Source organism: Barbus barbus (genome assembly GCF_936440315.1).
Source record: "Barbus barbus genome assembly, chromosome: 20".
Taxonomy (NCBI): domain Eukaryota; kingdom Metazoa; phylum Chordata; class Actinopteri; order Cypriniformes; family Cyprinidae; genus Barbus; species Barbus barbus.
The window spans coordinates 628938-644576 of record NC_136748.1 but is presented as its reverse complement, the minus strand read 5'-3'; positions in this window follow the sequence as shown (position 1 = coordinate 644576).

Below are 15639 nucleotides of genomic sequence, written 5' to 3'. Positions count from 1 at the left end.
GTCAAATGCCAAGATGAAATAATAAATTCAGGTGCCTTTTTCTGCTCTGTTGAAGGAAACTTTGTTCTCTCCAAAGGTAGCTTTTTCGTCTTGGTTTCTCTCACTTGCCGCTCGCTCGTTTTTAAAAATATTTCCCCCCATATTTCTGCAAGTTTTTTTCTCACCTCCTTCAAGCAGTTCACATTCCCTTTCCATTTACTCGATGCTTCTCTTTTAAAGCTTTCATGGAGTGATTGATGACATCTGAAGTAAAATCAGTGCGATACTGTTTGTTACCTCCATCAGAACATCCATCTGCTTTATGTCTTTAAATGTAATAAGAGTTGGGCTGGACAGGTTCAAACTAGGTCAAACTCATAGCAATGTTTGTGTCGCTTTATTAAATGTGTGTTGTGCCATTAGCCTATATTTTATTTGCGTGAAACACATTTTCCATAGCTACATATCTGTCAGTCGCTTTTATCCAAAGTAACTGAGAGTCTATATATTTTATCAGGTTCTCTGGGAATCAAACCCAGTTTCAGGATTTGCTGATGGAGCTGCAGATAAAATGAACTTTCCTTGTTGCTTCCTTTCTACATTTTCCTGTGCTGGTTTCTGATTCAACCCTGGTCCAAATCGCCTGTAATACACTGAACATGGTGTGATCCTCCCCATCACTCTTTTAGAAATGAGACAGAACATTGACTATGGTATGGCAAAAGCAATGTAAAACATTACAAGTTAACAGATCATTTTATCCAAAGCAACTTGTGGAACAAAAGCAATTTGTCAAAAAAAACACCAATATTTGTTTTACACAATACCAAATTTATTAGAGTAGATAACTAGGTTTGGAAAAATAAAACTATTTTACAACTTGGTGGTTTAGATATCAAATTTTTACCATTTGACTAATAAATGTATTATTTCTAATAATAATTAAAAAAAAAAATAGCATGCAGGTCCACCCCTGAAAGCGGAACTAAAAAAGTAGAGCAGAGAAATGTACAAATATACCAGCAAATTATAAAATAGTTAACAATTGTGATGGGAGTGTTTTGGACACCTTCGGTCAGTCGGCAGGAACCAGTGCAGATCCATGAGGAGATCATAACCCATAACTGACTGATAGACATCTACAGCTCCTGCTGAGCAAAGAACACTCAATCTGTATTTACACCTGATGGAAACATCTCATTTTGTATTTAAACTCATGCATGTCTGAATGTGTTTATGGACGGAATGTGTTTGTGATGAATGATTGATGATTCCTGACAGCACAACTCAATGTTTCCTCGAGGTTCATCAAACATACACACAGTAACACCTCAAAGATCTTCCTCCCTGCCACTTCCTGTCTATCTCTCTCACACACACACACTTGTGTCTTCCTCTGAGATCAAGGTAAGAATCTTAATGAGAAATATCCATGATATAAACACATCAGATCGCTCTACAGCACAACGTGCGATCAGATGATTTAAGTCAATCACTGAGATGTTGGGAGATTATTTAGCAGTTTATAGGGGAAGTGTGTCATTGCTGCTTTTCCTGAACACTCTCCTCCTCTCTGTCATTGGTCAGTCAGTCACATAGCCCCGCCCCAAGCTCCTGTCATTGGTTGAGTCAGAAGGTGAGATGTCAGGCCACGTAAAAAACCCAACATGGTTAAATGATTCCAGTGAACTAGACCATGCCCTTGGGCACAAGAAGCAAGATTACACGCAATCCATTCTATATCCTTAATTCCACTTGAATATACGTAAATAAAAATTCTATCTGTATATTGTTCTTTTTTGTCTTTTGAAGAACATGCATGTAAATTCCATGCATAAGTGAACCTCAGAGCATGACATGACAGGGAATCCTCAATAAATAAAACATCAGATAAAGCAAAATGTCAGGGAACAAAAATATTGCAGTAGTCCTCAGATGCCGTGTTTGTTACAGTAACATTGCAGCAAAATTACGTTGTGGAGAAAGCTGCAGGTATACAGGAATAAAGTGTATGCCTTGTTAGTGTACAAACACGTAAAAAACGAAGGGCTTTGAGTATATAAACTATAACAATCTGACCTCCTGTAAGACATGACTAACTAGTCTATTTCTCCAGCGATGTATTGTACTACGGTGGTTAAGCAGTGAGTTGCACTGTTGTATTGGAAAAGCATCTGAGATCTCACCGAGAGTGTGGAAGTGTCACAGAGTCAGTGTTTCACTCTTCAGCTAGCAGGGATGTCAAACAACCAGAGACTGACTGACTGACAGTGACTCTGAACATGTTCTCACTCCAGCTCATCACATATCGGCCTGGATCCTCGGCATCACTTTATCACACACCAGATGCTTCAGATGCAGACCCAATTCCTTGCATGCATTTGTAAAAGTAGAAATGATTTATATATGTTTGTTCTTTCATTGATATTTTTGAGCACCAAACCCCATGCCTAAACCTCACCACTTCTCAACAATATAAAAGGAAGATACATGTACAGTCACAGGTCATCTCATTCAAAAAATAAATCCAAAAATTTCCTTTGGTCATGAGACACACATGAACCAATGGCATTTCATAATCACAATCAGGTGGCGATTTTTGAATGTGTTTGTGATTTGAGCGTTACGGTGGATGGAGACGGTGACAGCTTTTGAGTCTGTTCCTCGCAGAAATCAAGATTTTGACCTCAGAAAACTTGAAATATTTGTAATTTTTGAATAAATTGTGACATAGCTGTATCTAATTGTAGTTGTCTGCTTGTTATATTCTGCATTTTATAAAGTTTTATGTTGAGAAGTGGTTAGGTTTCGGGGTAGGGGCTGGGTTAGGTGCTCAGAAATGCCTAAATAGTGTAAAGTAAATAAAATGATTGTAATATTTGAAGCCATATGCCAACATATATGTCAAACTGACAGCATTCATTTCTTGACTATACTTTTCCCATGCCCTTTGTGTCTGTGTATTGATGCCAAAGCGTTCTCATTGAAAGCAATGCACAATGAAAAACGACTCTAAAGGGGAACCCAGTGTGTTTCAAAAGTGATGCTAGAGGTCCATATGAAGAGTTTATTTGCAAAAACAGATAACTCTTTTTTTTATTATTGTGTTAGTTAGCTGTATTTGTTAGTTATTTTGACCTAATCACAATAACCCGACTGCAGTTTGATTGAGATTCATTGGAATGCACAATGAAAAAATTATTTTTGAAAATTGTTAAAAATTGAGCTTCAATCTGTTTTTGCAAATGAACTCCTCATATGTTACGAGCTGGGATTGAGAATGTGTTGGGAAATGACACAAAACATCTGAACGTCACACACAACAGCTGTAAGGTTAATTACCTGCTGTGATTGATTAGATGGTTCTTTGAAATATACCATGCTACTGAATGACACGATGCCATCCACGATAGAAGCACGGTTCATTTTTGTCACTTAGTTAGTTACGGTCAGAGACCCAGTGGAGAAACTCGGTAATCAGAAGACAAAACAACATTTGGTAACACTTTATTTTGATGGTCCCTTTTAAGCAGTCTGTTGACAAAAAGTAACTTTGCACCTGTACATGTCAACTAACTCTCATTAGAGTATTAGTAGACTGTCTGCTTAATATCTGCTAACTCTTTATTGTGATGGTGACATTTTATTGACTATAAGTAACTTTGCAAATACATGTCAACTTATTCTAACCCTAACCCTACCAGTCTACTAACACTCTAATGAGTTAGTATGTAGGTGAAATGTTACTTATAGTCAACAGAATGTGTTAAAGGGACCATCAAATTAAGGTGAAAGCCAACATTTAATATGCCGCCGAACACGACCGCCATGAGGAAAGTACCATTAAAGCGAGGCAAACTGCGTTCTTTTTACTAAGAATAAAGTGTGAGACATCACAGACAGTCACATCAGACCGGCTTCCTTCACTGTGAGTCATTTACAAGAACAGAATAATTTAAGAAAGAAGAAAGTTGGAGCCCTACTGTCAGACGTGAGCTTGATGGCCTCTTTGTCTCAACACTGACTCTAATTGCGTGTGACGTTTATAAAGAGCTCCGACTCCATTTCTTTTCATTTCCGTGAGTAAGATAGCTGTACATCCTCCCGCCATCTGCCGAGCAGCGTGAGGAAGACGATCTGTTTGAGAACACTCCATTCCGCTATGAAGATATAATTGTTCCCCCTTAGCTGCAAAACAAAGAGCAATCAAACTATGTGTTTATTTTTAATTTCCCATGCATGTTTTATCGCAGCATATGCCGGCAGGAGGACTCTATCTACACACGGCGAGAAATGACTTCTGCCGTGCATATATGTATGCGAGATAAAGACGGCAGAACATTATCACATTCCTACATTTCCACCGGCCTATTATCATCACTCATATGCATTTGCTCGCACCGAACGTCCAGGGAGGATAGCTGGAGTCTGTCGGCGGGTTCAGTCCGGCCCCAAAGCCATATTGCAGCCTCCGTACATCATGAGCAATTGGCCTGTCTGAGGCGGCCAGATTTGCCCTGTCACTGCCTAATACAGGGATTGATTCATGGCGAGAATGGATCAGGAATATGTCCTTCTGTTGAGACTATTACCCCTCTCAGCGCATCTCTCAGGCTCTAATGATGACGGCTGATGGGCCCTCAAATTTTTGTTCTTGCTGAGCCAAAGGTATTTCTATTGGTCGGGCCCTTCGGCCCCCTGAGCGTCAGCAGCTCGTGAAGCGACCCGTGACGCTTTACTGAGAGATTCCAGCGATAACGGCAAGTACAGAGCCGCTCTTTGAGGAGCTTTTATTCTGTTCAGGAATAGAGTCATAAAAAATTTGCAAATTTATTTATTGTAAATATGGTGCACTGTTAGGTTAGGGCTAGGGTTAGTAGTTGACATTGTCGACGTAAGTTGACATAAGTTTACATCAGGCACTTGTAAAGTGACTAGAAAGTGCATCAAATAACGAGTGAGCAGATATTAAGCAGACAGTCAACTAGTACTCTAATGACTGCTACGAATTCATTATGCCTTTTTTAGAATGTAATACATGTAATGTGCATGCGGTAATATAAATATGACAACTTTGTTGTACTGCGATGTACATCTTTGGCACCCTGTGTTTAGCCCCTTCTGGCTACTAACTACACCATCTGGCTGTAAAAATCATCTTCATTCATTAAAGCCCATGTAAAAGTATGTATTTTCACCATTTTGTGCATGCAGCAGTATTATATTAGTAGTGAAGCTGGTGTTATCGTGGCAGGTGATCAGGAGGACTTTATTTTACAGTGCTGTTACTCATGTACATACTATGTTCTTATTTGAATAATTACAGTAACTAGGTGAAAACTAGGTACTTACCCTGAACCTACCCCTAAACGTAACCCTACCCCATGTAGTTATTTTATATTACCAGTACTTTCTTAGGTAGGTACACTGTAAGTACACTGTAAGCACATGTAAGTGCACGTACTGTAAAATAAAGTGCAACCAGGTGATCGCTGGTTGAGTTTGAGGCCACTCTGTCACCCCTGAACGCTGCCCTCAAACTCACCCCCTTCACCGCAGGCCAGCGCTGAACACTAATGCATGTGGATTTCACTTTTGATGGCTGTTCATTTTACTGCTCATTTGAGCAGATTTACAGCGCACGTTCTATCTCTTGACCACAGCGCCACTCTTATCTGTAATGAAAGCAAGCCGAGCATTAATCAACAGCCCCGACCATCACATTAAATGTATTGTATGTGGGGGGTAAACACGCTCCACAACTCCTCCGTATGAGGCCAGTGGAGAGAGAACACAGCAGAAAAAAACCCTCATTATATTTGTCACAATTTCACATCTGCTGTTTTTGAAGCAATGTACCGTGAGGCCATAAACCGCATTACAACCGCGCATAAATTTGTCTGATTTGTGGCTGGAGTAACTAATTCCTTGAGTACAGTTTAGAAAAACAAGCAGCCAGCCCTGAAATTGCAATTCTATAAAGGCTTTAAATTACTGAGTATGGTATGGAGGACCGACCTGATGTGCGCGTTATGGAAAGCGTCGTGCTTCCCAAGATTGAGTCAATAAAAGGCAAGATGACTGAGGCATGTACTCAAACAGAATTAAAAGGAGACGAGACACCATGCTGCAGGAGAGCCATGCATCTCATTTAAAGAGAGAGAGAGAGCTGCAGGCCATGCGTTTCATTCACACGTCTGGAGCGCTATGACTCTCACATCTTCACAAAACCATGCATGCGCTTACAAACAGGTGTAGCGTTTGTTCAGCACAGTCCTGCAGATTAGTCTTAAATTTCAGGACTTTCCCCATCTTTCTTCTCACAATTGTTGTACAGATACTCCCAGAATTGCATGTAATTAAACCCTGTTTATGAAATTGAATGCATAACAACTATGTAACTCACTGCTTAACTACTGTACGATGCACTGTTGGAGAAACTAACTAGTCATAAATGTTTCCCAAAAGCATAGGAACTTTTGTCGTTTGAACTACACCGGAATTAAGTGTCATTAATGACATCAAGCAGGTAACTTCTGCTAATTAATCCGTTTGAGATCAAATTAATGTCAGATTTTTTTTCTGTAAACAATGAACATAGCATCTGAGGACAGGTGTTTTGGTTTGTTCAGCACAGTCCTGCATCTCCGTCTTAGCTTTTAGGAATCCCCCTTTCATACAATTATTTTCCAGATACTCCCATAACTGCATGCAATTAAACCCTGTTTATGAAATAGAATGCAAAACACTGAATGATTGCCCAGATCATGTGTGTTGAGGAAGAGAGTGTGATCATTTTCATCTGCTGGACCAGAAAACAGCTGAAACACACACACAGAGGAGGAACCCGAGTCACATCTACAGACCAAAGATACAGGACTCCTGAACTCCAGCAAGGAAGAACACACCTAACAACCATGCATAATACCTTAGCAACCACCTAGCAACACCCTAGAAACCTGTATCAACCTCTCCTTAGCAATAGAGTGAAGAGCGGTCATATTTTGTTTGGAAATGGAAAGTTTTGTTTATTTGTTCAGAAGCGATCACAGGATTTCAGCACATTGTTGAGCTTCAGATGACAAACGACGTTCTGAAGTTTACTGCTCGAGCAGCGCCTGCCACAAACAGATTCATCAATTATTTCTATACACGAATCTCCCTGTAATTCTGCTGGAGCATATTAATACCGTAGTTCAGATCGAAACAATTCTTCTTCGGAGTTCAGAAGAGGAATTTGGCGGAACGGCAGCGCAAAATTAACATAATTCCTCTTGTAGCATGTAAAACAATAGCACTTGGTTCGCTTTATTAAAATGCCCAATAATAACTGATTTAAAGGCTATAAAATAGTATTCATTAGAGGGTCATAGTTAAAGAGTTATTGGAAGTATACCTAAACGTGTCACTTTTATAGCAAGCGAGTGAGATCATATAATTTGAAAAGAGTGTGATTATATTTGAGATTTGTCCTGAAGCATTAGCGGGGAGCTCGTAAAGAGCTGAAATTTAATATGATGCTTTCAGTCAGTTTAATTGAATTTTAATTGCCACTTTGGGCAGAAGGTTTAGATCGGATCGATAAAATATTAAAGATTCAGTGTGCTGTGGATTTTGCTGTGGAATGGTCTCCGGTTTGGCGCGGCGGTGATCTGGCTCTGGGAAGAGCTGCTTGTTTACCATGTGTTTTGCAGTGTCCCGTGCCGTTCTGGACATGTCCGACGCTACGGAGTGGATAAATTAGACAGCGGCGCGAGTAGAGGATTGCATTAATTAAAGGACTGAGGGAAGAGCGGTCGGTCACCTTCAGAGGGAAGCCCTTAATGTGCCAGAGCTATAAAGCATCAGAGCCCAATCAGCCCCATAAATCAGCAGCGCCACACTGCCGGGGCCCAAAAGATGGCTCTTTGGTATTTTAGAAATAATTACTAACACAAAAAGGGTAATGAATGAAGCTATAAATTCCATTAAAAACAGACTAACAGGGGATTATTTGTTAAAACTATGCATTTCTCCAGGAAAACGGTCCTTACTGAATCACTCCTTCCAGCCGTAACCGACGTAAATACTGAAGCGTTTGTATGATGTCATCGAAGCGGCTGATTAACGGCCGGTTAATTGATCGAGCTCAGTGTTGAGTTACACAGAGACTGTGATAATAAACGATGTGACATCAGATTTAAAAAACTACATTAGAGAATAGAGTGCTACAGGGATGATGTATTTTTGTAGGCCAAACTGGAAACAAGCTTTTCTGCTCTTCCGGTTCCATCGTCCTGCAGCCAATGGGTTTCTGGTTAAATGCTGAAATAAGGTCTGTGTCTAACAGCTCGAGATATGTGTAACTCTGCTCTAGAAAAAAAGTGCAATGCTCGCTCTTCAGACAAATAAAAACAAAGATATTTTGGCCAACTTCAAGGCCTTCGTCTGACCTGTTGACTGAAATGGCATTGTTTTTAAAGAAATGGAGCTTAAAAATGTCACATTTATGTTTGAAGAACAAGGTTTGAGTGTTGCACTTTTTTCTAGAGTTGAATTTTGGATTGAGTTTTTAATGCTGTACAATTCTAAGACATAAAATACATCAGTAATACACCCTTACACCCTCTTGTCTTGATAAAGGCATTTGCTAACGAGTGTCTAAATGGGATAACTTGGGTTAAACAGCACACCAAACAGATAAACTCATCTACTCACTCGCTTTCATTGTGTTTATAATTGCTCTCTTGCAAACTATTCTGTTTCTAACTCAAACTTCCAGGGAAAATGTTTTTGAACACGGACTGCAGCAGTTGTGCTTTACTTTTGGTAATTCTATTTAGGCTTCAAAATTCATATAAGTGTTGTTTTCATTTGTGAAGATTATCATGATGGACAAAACATGTAAGAATCAGAAACTTTTGGGGGTCACAGAGCGTATTTTCTGCAATAATCCAAAAACCAATGAAAAAAAAAAAAATCCTATTGGGTTTTTGTGGGTGAAGCCAAGGGGATGCAAACTTACAGGTTGGTCATACAAACATATGCACCATGCACTCTGATGTACAATGTACCGTGTAAATGTACAAATACAGTGACGGGAGGTAAATCTACTGTTTTACTGTGTGATTAGACTTATGCATTCTGCTTTAGACTGAGATGGAACAATATGCATCAAATTCAGAATGAAATAGCACATTAAGTCCAATCTGAAGCCTACACAGCTGCATCTGCCCTGACTGTAAAGAAAACGCTGTGTATCTCCACTCACAGTGAACACACAAAAAAACACTCTGTTAGATTTATTAGCAGCATTAGTCCATCTATCCTGTCTGCTGAAGGGTTACGACATTGGAAACACATGATTTGCAGCAATTACAGAACCCGCCCATGACGAGTGCTCTGTGCTTCTTATAGAGATGTCGTGTGAATATGTATAAGCGGAGGACGGCTCTCCTCAGAGACACCGTATGACAATAGCTGCTGTCATGTATGGAGCCCATAGTGTGGAATTGCTTTAATACTGTTCCTTGTACAACAGCTGAAATTACTGAGCCAAAACTATACATTATGAATCATTTATTGTTCCCAGCTCATGTATTACCGCCCAAGTAAATCCCGGCGAGGGCCCAAGATCCTCTCTGATGGACATGCTATTATTCACAGGGCCGGCAGCAGCGATGAGAGACAGTAAAGCACCTCCAAGTCAAACTCAGCGTGCTCGCTTTAATCAAGTACCTTTTATCATCCACAGCATAGAAAATCTTCTCTTTACTGCACACAACGTCACACTGTCACTGTAAGGAATATGCTCTGTTATGATGAAGCAAGAATGTTTTTGGTGAGCCCTTGTGGAAGTGTTTGGCTGGAGCCATACAGTAAATGAGGACAGAAAAATATGCTTTATTCATTTACCATTTTATGTTCACAATTTAGTGCTGTCAAACAGCTAATCGCGATTAATTACATACAAAATAATCGTTTTTGTTTGCATAATATAGGTGTCTGTTCTGTGTATATTTAAAAATACACACACATACAGTATATATTTTGAAAATATTTACATGTGTTTACATGTCTATATTTATATTCATATAATTTATATCATAAATAAATATATTTAATATGTAAACAACCTATTTTTCTGAAATATATACATGCATGTGTGTGTACTTATATATACATAATAAATATACACAGCACACATACATATATTATGTAAACAAAAACGTTTATTTTGGATGTGATTAATCGCGATTAATTGTTTGACAGCACTAGTTCACATTATACTACTTGATCAGCAAGCTAATGTTCTTATTTTATTTAATGTTAAATTATTTTAACATTTATTTATTTAAAGTTATGTCATTTTTCATTTATCAGTTTTAATATTTTAAATGATTTTTTTTTACAATTATACAGATACCGGAAACAAGGCAGGGATAAAATCACAAATTCATTTGCTGGAAAATAATGGAATACATGGCAAAACACCACTGACTGGTTTATAATTTTTAAAGCATTCTTACTGAAGCTACCAAGACTTTCACTCATCAACATTAATTTTACCCAGCTGACAAGTTTAAAATTCGCTAAGCAGATTTCCCAACCAAATATAACATAGAAAACTTAAGTATAAGGTATAAAAATGCATGCACATGATCAAAAAGCTCAAATACACAGTGCAGTGCATATGTCCACTGCAGCAGTGACCAAGCAATGTCCAAACTGCATTTGAAATGATTGAAACATAGCATGCACTACATCCAGTAGGAAACCACAGACATGACTGAGGTGGCATAAATGCAATCTTATAATCCAATATATTAAACAACAAGAGACTAAATAAATGTGAATGGCACAACCTACATAACAAGTAGGCCTATGGGTTTAGAATAGGGATGCATACCTGAACCTTGCTTGAGATTTAAAAAAAAAAAAAAATATATATATATATATATATATATTATCATTTAATTTTTTTCTGGTTAGATTTTCAAATATTAATAAGCATGTAGTGAAGAATAATTTTTCCTCTTAAAAGCAATATCTATGTTTCCACTGGACTCTGATTCTGGATAATTACCTTAAATGTGAAAGTCAGCATTGCATTTGAATGCAAACCGGAGCCGAAGCCGGTTAGCATGTTTAGCAAGACGTTAGTTATTGACCAGGAGAAGTAAAGCTGCAGTCATAATTTTGCACGCTAAAAAGGTCCATTGTCAAAGGTGTGGGGATGTAAGAAGCACAGTAAGACACTTTCAAAGCACATCTGTGTTGATCAATGCATCAAATCATCGTAACCTACTCAATCCTGGATTTTAGCTCTCTAGCTAAATTCCAGATTGTGTGTATTTGTGTTGAAACTACTGGATTTCGCTCACGAAACGATGGTAAATGTGGCTGCAACTTAAGTAGTAAATAATTAATCAATTGCTGTGAACGGCAGTGATACTGCGACTTACCATCGGTCGAAATGAATTGTGTGAGTACATCAGATGATCACAGCGATGCCACTGTGTCTGCACGGGACTGTGAGGGATAAATGTGTTTGAATTAAACCAGAGAATATGGAAAAGCCCTGGCAGTGTGAATGCATAAAATCACAATCAGTTACAGTTTTATTTAAGAAGCTTTCCTAAATTTCTCTATGAAAGGGACTAATAATAAAAGACTATTATAATTAAATAACAAATTGTTTAATAGCTTTTACACTTTTTCCCATTTCCAAGCCATTTATCCATGTTTGTCATGTTTGCAAATCTACTTTCACACTGGGCTTTTCCAAAAAGAAAAGGCCATCAGCAGACTGCATTCCATGTTAGTCCAAAATCACATACTCACTGAGTAGGCACTTCTTTTGAAAAAGTAAAAAGTTCTATATAGTTTGAATGTGTGTAGTATAGATATACTATATCTGCCATGCTGTCATTGTCATGTATCAGCATCAGTTGCATCACTGCACTGGAGGCCTTTCTGTTCAGTAGTCCCTATGCAGAACACAATGTTATTGGACTTCTAATTAAGTGACAGCAAGAATTTGCAAATGTTTTATAAAATACACACACACACACACACACACACTACACAAAACAAAAAGTGCAACACTTTACATTTTACACAAATGATATGTATATCTAATTGAATTCACTTACACTGCCAAGTGTGCATTAAAGCAGTTAATTTCTAATAGCAGTTAATCAGTTTTTTCTAATGATTCTTTTTATTCAGTTGATGAAAGGAGTCCAGATGACTTCAGATTGCCAGGGTTTTCCAGTTTGATTTGCAAACACAGTGCAGGATTGGACCATTGTTATAATACTTTTAAGATGCTTTTGTGACAGTTTTTCTCATTTTAAAACTTCCTTTCATTATAACTGCATTAAAAAAAAGACTGAAGGTTTATGGGTTTGTGATGAATGTTAATTTTCTCGTGACCTGTTTGTAAGATAAAGCAGTTCCTGATGTGGCTCATTGATCCAGCTGAGAGGCAGACTTTGTTTCTTAGTAGTTGAGTCTATCACTTCAATTCAACATCCAACCAACTTCTAGTCTGTATATATATATATATATAGTGTGATAGAGGTTCAAATGGTTAGGGTGCAGTTTATCCCACGGAGACCGCTGCCAAACGTTCAAGAGTTTCTGAATCTTGCTAATTGTGGAAACTTTGTGCTGGTGTCTGCGCCGACAGATGAGATGAAAAGTTGCTGCTAAATTCGCAGCTGGCAGGCAAATGAATGCAGTGTGAAGCACGCCAGCAGAAGCGCAGGTTCCCGCTGCTCCGGCAACAAAGAGCCTCCGTTGGAGACATCTGCTGCTTAGTTATCAGGGATGTTCAGTCGCTCGCTCCAGCCCCACCGCTGCACTTCCATTAGCATTGCTCAGAGCTAGCGCTCGACCTACTCAATCTTTCCCTCCGCTTCGGAGGAGTCTCTCATTTGCCGTCGAGCTGGTGTTGTGTGTGAAGCCTGTGCGATGCTCACTAGTGCTGTTTAGAATCCTAATGAGCAGGTCTCGTGATGGAAGCAGAAGTAAATTGAGCTCACTAGCATGATAAATGATCCTAATGAACGCTATTGTTCTCGTCTGCGACCGCTAGCTTGGGTGGGAGCCAGATGGTCGGTAGTTAGCGCTCACTTTTTGTGTTCATATCTGATAACAAGCACTAATGCGTGTCCTTTCTCATGAAATTAGTTTGATTAGTGTTGATGTGGAGGCATTTCAGATTCGACATATATGCGTTTGAATTGTTCCTCACTGGTATTAGTTAGTGAAAATGTTTTGTTCGCAGTGTTGTTCCCATGATGTGTTTAGAATGCTTAGATGATATTTTCTCAACCTTTATTTGATGCTGATTCACAAAAGAATAATCCCAATAATAATCTACATGCTGCTTCTTCTCATTGGCCGCTTGTCTTCACTGTGGACGAGGCCAGCGCTCAGCGTCTCTGTTCGGGTAGCATGGGACAGAGACCACACAGATATTGTTCTCTCAGCGGCAGTCTTCTTCATCAGACTCGTGACGCCTCGGGCTTCACGCACATCTGTGACTCTCTCCTCCTGCTTCATCTGTCCATATCCCTCTCTCTGTCCTCGCCGCCATATTCCCATGATGCACATTCAGAAATATCAGCGCTAGATGGGCATCCGTAAGAAGCACTTTTCAGTTCTGCTGTCCTGATCATTATGATTTCAACTTTCCCTTGTTCAGGGTTTATTAAGTAACAAAACAAAACATAGTTTTAATTCATAGATAAATCTTTTATAAAATAATTATAAAACGTTATATAAAACTATTAAAAAATTACACACATTTTTGCAATTATAGCAAAAAAAAAAAAAATAAATAAGTTATTCCTCTAATTGTATCTAAACATCCTTAAACAAATATACATTTACTGGAGAAGCAAATTGACAAAAAGCAGAATGTTGTTTTTAGTATCAGAGATACTACTAGCATACTATACGTTTTTATTGCTTTTTGGAATAAGTTACTATGTTCTGTTACTATTATTTTAATTTTTGATTGTTTTAGTATATTTTTTGTGCGTTTTGTCATTTTTGTTAGGTTATATATTGTTTTTATTAATTCTTATTTCAGTTTTTGTTATTTTTGTACATTGTTAAACTAAATGGAAATGAGGAATGTTTCCTTGGGAACTAGCTGAAATAAAATAAGTTTAATATGTATAATAAATTGAGTTATATATAATTTTGTCTCAATTAACATTTATTTTATTTCAAGTAACAAATGTTTTTATGTTTTTAGTTAACTAATAACCTTGAGTTTATGCAAGAAATAACAAGAAATTTGATAATTTTATTAGTAATAAAAATAATCTAGTTTTCCCTTTGAATTAAATGTACTTTTCTGACGCCACTGACAGATATTTGTTCTTGTTTGTACTGGATGTTTGTACTGGATGTTTGTACTGGAAAACAAGACAACAGTACTGAGGAGGAACACTGAATTAAGATAACATTATGTCAGTAAGATAATGTAGCAATGATTCATAAAACTTTAGCTAGAAAATGTTTACATATGGCTCGAAATATTACTGATTTACTAAAATTGTCAAACCATTCTAAAGGATGCATCCCATACAAATAATTTGAAAAAATACAACTAATATTCAGTTATGTTGTTGATTTAACTGCACTGACATGATTGGATAAGAACTGAATTTGTTTCATAATTGATGAATTTGAACAATAACAATGTTATTTTCCTGTTTATTACTGTGAAGCTGCTTTGGAGTGATCTGTATTGTCTAAAGTGCTATAGAAATGTATAATGCAGGAGCGTTGTCATATCTCTCGATGACCCCGGCTTGTCTGTATTGTGGAGCTCTTCTAGACAGATCCGGTCTGATACAGGTCTAATAAAGACCAGCAGTTACTGTGTGACTGGAACACACCGCTCCCGTCTGCACAGGGAAACATCAGCAGAAGCATGAGGATATCTGGATGAAGCGCTCACACACACACACACACACACACACACACACACACACGAGTCACCCCCAGTCTTGTTTTCAGGATCATTAAGCCCCAGCACTCCACAGTTTGCCTGACAGGATGAGAAACAGCAGCGCGCTCTCACCCCGCAGGTATCTGCAGCCATTATTACTGCAAAAAACACTCTCGTTAGGGCCCTTGTTACAGCTCAAGGGGGAGCGGATAATTAGGGGGACAAACAAGGCTTGAGAATGAGTCGTTTACACCTGTGGACTCTTGAGTTTCTGCGAAGTCTCCGCTCCACCACTTCATTTGTGTCCCGTGAAAGAAGGGAAGCAAGAGAAGGTGAAGGACAGACGCTGTCAGCCGTTCCACTGGCTTTATGAAAATCATCTCCAATTAGCAGGAGCGCGAGGCTCTCCAGACCGGCCCGTTTTCTCATTAATGATGCATCGCTGAAGCCGTTTCTGTTCACAGTCCTGCAGACACAAAATAGTGTTTTGTCAGAACTTAGAAAGAAAAATGTAGCTCTGCGTACTCATATGGGAGACAATTCATTTCATTTTTTTTTCAGCTGTTTACACACATTTTGAAAACTTTGCCTCTTTTTTAAAAACCTTTACACACAAATCCAAGAATTGCACACACATAATGCCTCACATCTCTTGCAAATTGAAGCACTGCATTCAAAATATCACAAACACATCTCAGAAGCAAACA